At 35.4% G+C, this 11,517-nt stretch overlaps 1 long non-coding RNA gene and 1 pseudogene across 1 annotated transcript; both read left to right on the top strand.

The window, feature by feature from the left end:
- Positions 1-3,179: 3,179 nt before the first annotated feature.
- LOC125864673 (uncharacterized) lies at positions 3,180-3,702 on the top strand. Its single transcript, XR_007446260.1, has 3 exons — positions 3,180-3,306; positions 3,395-3,494; positions 3,589-3,702. It is a non-coding gene; the product is annotated as an uncharacterized LOC125864673 (long non-coding RNA).
- Positions 3,703-4,757: 1,055 nt separating this feature from the next.
- LOC125858422 (uncharacterized) lies at positions 4,758-8,743 on the top strand (annotated as a pseudogene).
- Positions 8,744-11,517: the final 2,774 nt, after the last annotated feature.

Raw genomic sequence — 11,517 nt, 5'->3', positions numbered from 1 at the left:
TAGTATTGTCGTTTATTTGTTCCTTTGTTTGAATCCTTTTTCGGTCACTCCTCTTCGATATGTCGTAGAATCTCTATTCTTCATTTTCATTGTCAGTAAGCCCAGGTTTTACATTCAGTTTTGCTACTGTTAATGACGCTTTCTTTTCAAAATAAGGATAGAATCTTGAAGCTAACTAAGGTGAAAGTTGTTTGTGTTTTTGTTTTGTTGATGTAGTAGCTTGTTTTCAAATCCCCTGATCATTCTACGAATCGAATTTATGTTTCCATCAACCTAAATTTTAGTCAAAAATGCCCACTGTTTGTAATTAAGCTTATAAGGTGTGAAGTCATGTTACTGTCCAGATTGTAGTTTGCTTTCAAAGTCGTTGCCTATTTCTCTTTTCTGATCATCTCGGCATGTTGTTCTGCTTGTATTTTCAATCTTTTTAAGTCCTTGAAGTTTGGCCTTGTTAAAAGGTTTGATATTGGTATAAGTATGTGTATGTTCTTGGTGAGTTAAATAAAATGTCACGGGTCAATCTTTGGTGGCCTTAACTAGTGCTTTTTTAGTAAAAGTTTTGTTTGTTTAAGAATTGACAGGAACATGAATAATCTAGAGCGTGGTTGGATGTATGAGAGGTTGGATGGTCGAGGGGCTATTAATTCTAGTTTTATAACTGGTGTCAATGACTTTCTCAAGTTTGCATGTTCTCACAGAAATCACATGAGTGGTGACGAAGTTAGATGTCCATGTAAAAAATGTCACAACATTAATTACATGGATATTGAAACTGTTAAACTGCACCTTTTTCGTTTTGGATTTGTTGAGAACTATTTTGTTTGGAAGTATCAAGGGGAAAAAGAAGTGATCAGTGAGATGTCTAGTGATTTACCAGGTGGTACTCAACCTGGATTGGGAGATAATCCATATCGCCAAATGGTTTTGGATGCGGCTGGATCAAATTTTGGCCAGGGTTCATCTTCACAATGTTATAGAAATATCGAACCTGAGTCATCTTATCATTATGAACCTTCAATGGAGGAAGTTCCTGATCTTTCAATGGAAGAGGAACCTAATCCTGATTCACAAAGGTTTTATGATTTGCTACAATCAGCTGATAGAGAATTGTATCCTGGTTCTTCCCTCTCTCAACTCGCATTAGTTTCTAGGATGTTAAATATCAAAATGGAGAACACTTTGTCACAGAGGGGTTATAATCAAATGATGCAACTATTTAAAGAGGCTTTACCTGAAGGTAATCATGTGTTGGATAATTATTATCAGACCAAAAAGCTAGCGCGTAGCTTGGGTTTACCTGTTGAAAAGATTGATTGTTGTAATTCAGGATGTATGTTGTATTGGGATGATGATAAGGATCTAACATCTTGTAAGTTTTGTGGCTATGAGAGGTATAAACGCCAAGTTGGTTCTCGCAAGAGAAAATTGGTTCCTTACAAGAGAATGTATTATTTTCCTCTTATTCCTAGATTGCGAAGATTATATACATCTCGTGCTACAGCTGCTGACATGAGATGGCATCATGAGCATATACAAGAAGATGGGGTAATGCGTCATCCATCAGACTCTGAGGCTTGGAAGCACTTCAATGAAACTCATTATTTTTTTTCTGATGAACCAAGGAATGTGAGGTTAGGGTTATGTACTGATGGTTTTCAACCATTTGCTCAATCGGGAAGAAAATACTCTTCTTGACCAGTGATTGTTACTCCATACAATTTACCTCCGGGAATGTGTATGAAAGAAGCTTACATGTTCTTAACTATCATTGTTCCAGGGCCACACAATCCTAAGCAAAAAATTGATGTTTATCTACAACCTCTAATAAAAGAATTGACTTTGTTGTGGGAGACAGGTGTAGAAGCATTTGACATCTCAAAAAAGCAAAATTTTCAATTAAGAGCAGCTTTGATGTGGACTATCAATGACTTTCCAGCATATTCTATGTTATCAGGATGGAGTACCAGTGGCAATTTAGCATGCCCTTATTGTATGGAAGAAGCACAATCCTTCAGATTACATTATGGTGGGAAAACAACTTGGTTTGACAGTCATAGGATGTTTCTTGATCAAAACCATCAATTTAGGAAAGATCGTAAAAACTTTCTTAAAGGTCATACTGTTACAAGATCACCACCACCTGTTAGAACGGGACAAGAAATTCTTAATCAAATCTGTGAGTTGGGGATAAGGAAGGTAACTGAGTTAGATGCTGAAGAAGTTAATAAGAGATTATGTAAGTCCTGTGGTTGGAAAAAACGAAGCATCTTTTGGGATTTGCCTTATTGGAGTTCTAATATGATACGGCATAATCTTGATGTCATGCATATTGAGAAGAATGTCTTTGATAATGTATTTAATACAGTTCTTAATGTTGATGGCAAAACCAAAGACAATCCCAAAGCACGTCAGGATGTTGCAAAATACTGCAATCGGCCAGAGTTAGCAAGAAATCCCGATGGAAGCTATCCCAAGGCTGTATATACAATAGACAAGAATGAAAAAAAGGTCTTGTTTGATTGGTTGGAAGGTGTGAAGTTTCCAGACGGGTATGTTTCAAATATGAGTCGATGCCTTGACACAGACAAATTTAAGTTATTTGGGATGAAAAGTCATGATTGTCATGTGTTCATGCAACGACTATTGCCAATTTCCTTTCGCGAGCTACTTCCTAGTAATGTGTGGCAAGCACTTACAGAGTTGAGTTTATTTTTTAAAGATCTAACTTCAACTGTTCTTCGAAAGGTGGACTTAGAGAGATTAGAGGTACACATCCCACAAATTTTGTGTAAGTTAGAACGAATATTCCCTCCTAGATTCTTTAACTCAATGGAACATTTACCCGTGCACCTTCCATATGAAGCAAGAATTGCTGGACCTGTACAATATAGATGGATGTATCCTTTTGAGAGGTAAATATAAAATATTTATGTAGTTATATAGTGTCAATATGCTAGTTCAATATGATAATTTAATTTCTTACATATATAGGTACCTTCGAACTCTTAAAAATATGATAGGCAACAAAGCTAGTGTTGAGGGTTCTATTTGTGAAGCATACTTGATGGCCGAATCAACACAATTCTTTTCTCATTATTTTGAACCTCATGTTATGTCACGTCATCATAATGTGTCCCGTAATGATGATGGTGGTGTTATGAAAGATGATGAAGAAAATTTATCAATATTCACCCATCCAGGAAGGTTATCGGGTGAAGCCAAAAAGAGAGATTTGTCTCTTGAGGAAATTAAGGCTGCCCAAACTTATATTCTTCTAAATTGTCAAGAGGTTGAGCCGTTTGTGAGGTAAAATTTTAAAGGTTATACTTCTTTCATATAATAAATTTGTCCATATATTATGAATTTATTTTTGACTTATTTTGTTGCAATGAAGCATGTATGTGCAACGTTTGCAAGAAGAGTTTCCGAATCTCTCTCAAGATCAAATAGATGAGAGTCTCGAAACATATTTTTCTGTATGGTTCAAGGAATATGTAAGCCTAATTAAATCATCACTATCATTTAAAATATAATGTGTCGAATTGTCTTGTGAATTAGACTAAATCTTATCATATTTTTTTTAAATAGGTTCGATCCAACCATATTGAAAATGAATACTTGCGTAGTCTTGCTCATGGACCATTAATAAGTGTGTATTCTTATCCAGTGTGTTTTGTTAATGGATACAAATTTCAAACAGTACATCGCGGTAGTGCAAGATCAACAATGAATAGTGGAGTTTGTATCTCTGATCCAAATACGGGTGATTACTATGGAAGGATTCAAGAAATTATACAAGTGGAATACCGTAGAGCACCTTTAAAGCAAGTTATGTTATTCAAGTGTGAATGGTTTGATCCGGCATTAAATATTGGTGTTAAGGTGCATAATCAGTATAAATTGGTCGATGTTAATCATCGTCGCCGATTTAAAAAATATGAACCTTTTATTCTTGCGATGCAAGCAACTCAAGTGTGTTATATGTCTTATCCTAGCACAAAGAAGGACAAGGATGATTGGTTAGCTGTATTAAAAGTCAACCCTCGAGATGTCATTGAATTACCTGATGAGGGAGTGATCACAATACCAGAACCAAATCTTCCATTTCAAGTTGAAGAAGTTGAAGTTCATGAGATAGATATGAATATTATTGTTGATGAAACTATACTTCTGCATGATCCAAATGGGGAGGCTATTGAAATGGATGAACCAATTGATTATGGATTGTTTCCAGAGCATCATGAATTAGATGAAGAATTTACAGAAGACGAGTATGAAACTGAGAATGAATCTGAAGAGGATGATGAGCAGTTCGAAGAAGAAATAGATACAGACTAGTGTATTGATAGTAATGTGCTACAATGTCTTTAATGACGTTTGTTTATAGTAGTATGTTTTGGATGCTATTTGTTTCTTGTGGCAAAACAGTGCTTACTGATTGTTGTATCTTTTGTGTGCTTTGCAGCTCTAATTTCTTAAAGCTATTAGTATCTTTTTGTGTATGACATGCTTCAACTTTGGTTGAAATTTTTCTAAATGAACCTCATTTTTAGCATGAGCAGGTAAACTCAAGAAATAAGATAGTTGTTTATATAGTTGGAAGGTATTCTCAGACTTCTGTTTTTCCTACTTCTGGACATTCTCAAGTTTAGTTTGGTCCATGACATGTGTGAAAAAAATCTGAATATTTCTTAAAAGAGAGAAATTCTTTAACTCAGATTTGATAAATATGATTAACTTTGTTTTTTTTTGTAGATATGACACGAGGCAGAGGTCGAGGTAACATAAGTCGTGCAAACAAGATGTCAATTAGAGGTCGAGGAAGCACAAGTCGAGTTAATATGCCAACTGTTCCTATTCCCATAACTAATTCTCAACAAGGTGGTATTAGTTCTTCTAGCGGACCAAATACTATCATTCAAGTTCAGACTTTAGTTCCTACTATTTCGCCTCCTGTTCAAACATCAGATCAATGTAGTACCCCATCAGTTCATCTTGAACCAGCCCCTGTAATACCTAATAGGAGCAATGCAATAGGTGAAGGTGCATCTACTGATCAGAGAAACGTAACAGGTGACTCTACATCTAGTCAAAACAACACAATAGGTGAAGGTGAGAGCAATAGTAACCCTGAACAGCGGACGCTTGTTTTTCTTTCTGCTGCCGGGTTAGTGTGTGTTTGCACTATTATTATTAATATACTGTGAATTTCTGTATCAAAGAGTTCATTTAATATCTTCAATTTTTTTCAGGTTGGAACCTTCAAGTACTTGCTCTAACCGAATATGTGAGTCTTTCAAGAGTGAGCTTGATCCCAAGGGAACTAATTGGAAAAGTGTCCCACAAGAAACAAAAGATTTTTATCTAGGAGAATTCGAGGTATAATATTTCAGCATTTTAATTAAAAAGGTTCATCAGTTTTATAGTTTGGATACTGATGTTGTTATTTATAAAACTATTTCAGAAAGAATTCTATTGGGATCCATCCATTGATAGTGAAGTGAAGATACAATGGCGAAGGAAGGCAGCGAGAAGGTACAGTGATTTCATTTCTGGCTTAAAAAAAGAAGGAAAACGGCCAAAATATATTTCAGAAGAAATATGGGAAAGTTGGATGAGTATTTGGAAGAAACCTGAGGTTATTGAAAAGTCAAAAATAAATTCAAGAAATCGTTGTGGCGGTCAGGATGCAGTTGCCAAAGGAACTCACAGGGGAGGCTCTATTACCATTGGAGAGCATCGTAAGAGACTTGTAAGTATATTTTCACGCACCCTTCATTTACTTGTGTCACAGTGACTATTTGCAATTGAGTTAGCATTCAAGTTTTTTCTCTAAGGATTTTCTAGAATTTTGTGAACAAGAAAAAACATTTGTTAATGTCAATGTAGTGCTGATATGGATGTGTCTCCTAGCTAACCTTACTTTGTTATGAACTAACAGATATGGTCTCGAATTACACTATACCATGCTTTTATATTTTCATGTACTTTAATTTTTTTTTCTTGTATAGGCTATTAAAAATGGTCGCGATCCAACACCAAGTGAGATACATTTGCATGTCCATACACATGGTCATGATGGAAAATCTTTTGTTGGTGAACGAGCTCAAATCGTGCATGTAAGTTCAATATACTTACTGTTGATCCCAAGGTGCTTTCTAATCTCTTCATTTGTGGCTGGTGTTATTAGTTTCAATTGTTGTGTTCTTTTCAGTCTTGGTCCACTGCTCATTGTATCTCTTCTTACTGTTGATAATACATGAGTTGATGATCCTAGTAATGCCTATATCTCTTCTTACTTCTCAAATAGTTTAGGAGAATGGTTAACATTGGATGACTTGGTTTTCTCCATTCTCTTATGATTATTGGCATGAAGCTTTTATGATCTGCTAAGAGGTTGAAAAATCTGAAGGTTCTTGCCCCTTTTGGTGACATCTCTTCAAAAGGGAATGGAGATTTCTTGTGAACTCGATTTCTTAATTTTATATTGTTGTTGTGTTTATTTTATACAAATCCAGATAAAATGCTTTATCTCGATCTAGCAATCATTCCCCTTTTCAAGCTTCATTGCTATTGTCGGTATTGATTTTGATTGGAATAAGTTGCAGGTGCTTCCCCTTTATTTTCGTTCTAGCTTCTGTTATTTTTTATTTTGATTTTGATTGGAACACAATTGATCAGAGTAGCTAGACATTGTAGTTGTTTCCCAAGGGATGCAATTGTTTTCTGGCATTCTGAAAGCCTGTCAGCAACCACTGCTAAATCCTCCTGCTAATGACAAAGTTCACATACCATTATTAATTTTCTTCTTTTTTATTCACATCGATGTGTCTATAGAGGAATGACAAACAACACAAGATAGGTTGAGAGAAAGAACTATCTGTTTTATTTTCAGTTCACCATTTGAACCTTAGCTTCCTGGGCTCTTTTACTAAGCTCATTTATGTTTTTATGCTTTCCAACTGGTCCTTGCTGGCAGTTTATGTTGTTTGAGTGCTCAAATCCCTTTCTCTAATCTTTATTTTCAGTTCAATTTTGAGAGTTGTGTTCTCCTTCTCTAGACACTTAAGCTTGACAAAGATATCAGGATCAGTAGAAGTAGGTGTTGTAGTTGTTTCTCAAGTTCAGTTTTTTCAGATGTCAATTAACTAGAAGCAGACTTTGCAATCAAAGCTTCTCCTTCCATAGAAATCTCGCTTTCCACCTTCCAATCCAATCCTGGACTGAGCCAGCCACACAATCTGGTGACTCCACCAATCGTGGCCTATTTCTAGTGTCGACCATAACAGAAGACACATGTAAGTCTTCCTGCAACATACAGACCTTCTTCAGTAATGGGTCTCCACTTCTCAGCACATGAAAAATTAATTCCCAGACCAACATTAAGTCCTCTTAGGATGTGCACTGTACAGAGAACATAAAATAGTTCCTCTGGAAAAGCCTGTCATCAAAACAAACAATTTTCAGAATTATTTTACAGGACATGCATATTTAATTCGCCAACTGGTTCAACTGGCAACTGTTATCACCATGTGAATGAAGGAAAACCAATGTTGTTAACTGCCAATATACTATTGTTTCCAAAGGTGGGGACTTATGGTTAGACAATAGGAAACCTACTGAAGTTTACTAGGTGAAAGGCATTATCTGTGGTTTTGGAATATCACAAGTAAAATTATGGATTGGGATCTTGACTGCAGCAACTAGGAAAAAAAGACATTTTCCTTTCCACAACCTAGCAAATTAGGAAAGAAAGATTTATGTTTTCTGACCCTCAGACTTATCTGACCATTCTTTCAACTTCTCAAGTTCTACCTATCTGACCATTCTTTCAACTTCTCAAGTTCTACCCTCAGACTTATCTGACCATTCTTCAACTTCTCAAGCTCCTCTCTTAGATTATTGTTCACGTGATCAACAGGAGGACTAGTGTTAATCTGGAATTCTGCTTTCGATACATTTCAGTCAGTGCTTTTTATGAGTTGTGCTCTCCTTCTCTAGACACTTAAGCCTGACAAAGATATTAGGATCAGTAGAAGTAGGCGTTGTAGCTTAAATAGTTGTTTCTCAAGTGCAGTTTTTTCAGATTTCAATATTTGGTGTTGATCTAGAATTCCGCTTTCGATATTTGATGTTGGTTTTGTTCAAAATTTAGTCATGTGAACTTTGTTTTGCGCAGTTTGTCTGTTTTTATTCTTAGACCTTTTTTAACTGCATAATTTTTTAAACAAATGAGAACTCATTGCTGTTAGTTGAGTCTGTATGTGTCTATTGTTGTTATAAATAAATAATTTCACTAATTTTCACTCTTTTGCAGGAAAAATATCAAGAAATATTACAGAACTAAACACAAACTCAATCTGAAGTTGATCCATGGAAAGCATATTATCAAGCAGCGGGAGGGGAAAAGAAAAGAAGGATATATGGTCTTGGAGCTCAAGCAAAAGTATTTTATGGACCAAATTTTCGTGTCTCTTCTGGATCTGATGCTTCTGGCTCAGTACTATGTCCAAATGCTCAAACAGCACCGACAGAAAATATGGATGAGTTAGTGGTGCGAATGATTCCTTCGCTAACCAATCACTTGCTTCCTATATTTGTAGAGCAGGTACGTGGTTTGATTTCTCCAGCCTCATCTCAAGCAGACTCAGCTGCCAACCATCCATCAACTATTGCACCTGTAATTCCTGCTCCAATTGCAAAAAATATCGATGAGGATCGTGCATCGCTTTCTGAGGAATGATTGTGGCTCTCTAGTCTCTCTTAGTTAGTTTTTGTTGGCTAGATTTTGTTGCAAATGCTTTCAGCTATATATTTTGCTTGAAATTTATCATTGGGGATATTTTGAACTTGGTAATATAATTTGCACTTAGCTATGTATTTTGGATCTTGTAGAATATTAATTTCTACGAATTAAGTTAATTTTATGATTATATAATATGTGTTGAAATGTGTATTTAATTACACAAATAAAAATATATTGATAGATTTGTGACAAATTATTTTCGTCGCTAAATGAATGGAGATGAAATTAGCAACAAAATATTTGGTCGCCCTATATGATTAAACAATGAAATAATATATAAAATGAGGGATAAAATTTAAAATACACGACGAATTTTTTTGTCGCTAAAGAAAATGGTGACGAAATTAACGACAATAATTTGGTCGCCAATATGTTGAGACGACAAAATAAGTTACAAGAACAACGACGTAAATTACAAAAATAGTGACAGATTTTTCCGTTGCTAATCTTGCCAACGAATAACTTTCGTCGCAAATCCGTCACTCAGTTTGTGACGGATTCAATTTTTTCGTCACTAAATGGTTAGCTACGCGCAATATAGAGACGAACAATATTGTGTCGCTATTCCGTCGCTAAACCAAAATAGCGACGGAATAAGCTATTTAGCGACCAATTTTGTTTGTCGCTAAACACAGTTTTTTTTGTAGTGACTAGTTGAATTTCTTCTTCTATGTTCATTTCTTTACACCAAAAACCTAAAGTGGTAATTACTTTCCACTTAATCTTCTCTATAGTGCATTCTTTCCCTACAAAAATTCTCCGTTTCTCTCCTTCCAAATGATTCACCAGATACAAGCATGTATTGTTCTCCACCACCTCCTTTGGCTCTTACTACCTCCCCTTCTGACCCAACAACTTAGTAGGTCTGATGTATTTTCTGGCATAATTCAATTTAGGCTAGCTAAATTGGTGAATAGAGCTCATACTTGTGTTGTTACTTTGCAGTGGAGGAACATATGATTGTTGGTTTCTAGAGCCTCTTTACAAAGATAAAACTTGAGGCAATAATTTTTCCCCTCTTTTGAAGTTTATCATGTGTTAGTCAAGCTCTCCTAGTTATCAACCAAGTGAAACACTTCACCTTAGTAGGGGCTACACTCTTCCATATAGCACTCCATGGCCCTGATTTCTTCCCTGTAATTGTGGCGAGATCCCTTTTATACATTATGTTCACAGAGAATTGACCATCAGTATGATGCCTCCATAACAATTTATCTGTTTTCAGATTTGTGCCGAAAAATCTCCTATCAAAGCTAGCATATCGGATACCCACTATATTTCCTAATCATTAAGAAATCTCCTAAAGAGCAAATCCCATCCTTGTGGAGACCAAACCTCTTGTATTTTGCTATAAGAATTCAAGCAAAGGGAAAACAACCCAGAGAATAAATTTTCCAAGGACCCTTGACCAGTCCAATCTTCCTTCCAAAACAAAACCTTATTTCCTCGGCCAACCTCTATCCTTACATTGTCTCTGAAAGTCAGCCATGTGTTCCTTATAGTCCTCGATACTCCCACACCATATGTTTATGTCGCTTCCTCTGAGCACCATTGACCTTCCTGACCGTACTTGTGTTAAATGAGTTCCTTCCATAGAGCTTGATCTTCCAAATTGTATCTCCACAACCATTTGGTAAGTAAGTTGTTGTTGTGTATCTTTAGGTTTCTTACTCCCAAAAGACAAGGTATCTTAGTCTAGCTGGAAAAGGCCTTTTCCCTCAAACCATGAGCCATGAGGTTAGTGGTACGAGTCACCAAAGAGAGTAAAGTGGGAAGAAGTGTAGTGTTTTGTTCTAGGTAGAGGGGTTGGGGTGTGGGGTTTTGCATATAAAAAGATCCAAGTTATCTAATATGGTGGGTGATGAACAATGTTGTGTTGTTCTGAGAGCCATCATTGCTGTCATATCTGGAGATTCAGCCTGGATTGTCTTGCATTGCATAGTCATGCAAGTAGTCAAGTTTATTTTTTAATTTTTTTAATAATAACGTAGAAATACATAGGAGGGGGAAATTGACCTTACCTCCTACCATATATTATTTAAAGTGGGAAGCTCCAAAGTGCTAAGTGGAATTATCATTTTCCCCTATACTAAATTAAAATGTAATAAAATAATTAATCTAAACCAAAATTAAATATCTAATATAGTAGTAATATTTGAATTACTTAATAAAGGATTAAAATGAGAAGTTCCGAAGTCCTACTCAATTATTATGTGTTGAAACAGCTGAATATTATATTCTTTTTTAAAGATTAATTCTCCTTAAATATGTGTTTTGTTTCTTTTGATGGTAATGGGTGAACACTAAAGTTCTCAATTAATATAGAAGTTGCCACGTATTTTTGCTAATTATGAGAAGTTGAAAGGAATCAAATTAAGTAATTGAGGAATATGAAAAAGTTTTTATCATCAAATCTTAAAGACTACACTATAAAAACATACCTAATGTTAGTCATTCAGCATATGCTTCCGTTCTTAAGTGGATAGAAAAGTGTCTTCTAATTTTCAGGTCCATTCTTATTAAGTCTAGATTTTTCCGTTTGATTTGCTAACTTCATTTGAATGATAATCTTCTAATTTTTTTAATAGGTGAAAGAAATAGTTTGAACGGTATAATCACACGTAAAGAAATGGGTTTTATACATATGTGATTTGATGCCTAATGATGATCAACTCTCTTTGAACCTAAGCATTGCAGCTGAAACTATTTTT

This window comes from Solanum stenotomum, chromosome 1 (genome assembly GCF_019186545.1).
Source record: "Solanum stenotomum isolate F172 chromosome 1, ASM1918654v1, whole genome shotgun sequence".
Lineage (NCBI taxonomy): Eukaryota > Viridiplantae > Streptophyta > Magnoliopsida > Solanales > Solanaceae > Solanum > Solanum stenotomum.
This window is presented reverse-complemented; position numbering and strand designations above follow the sequence as displayed.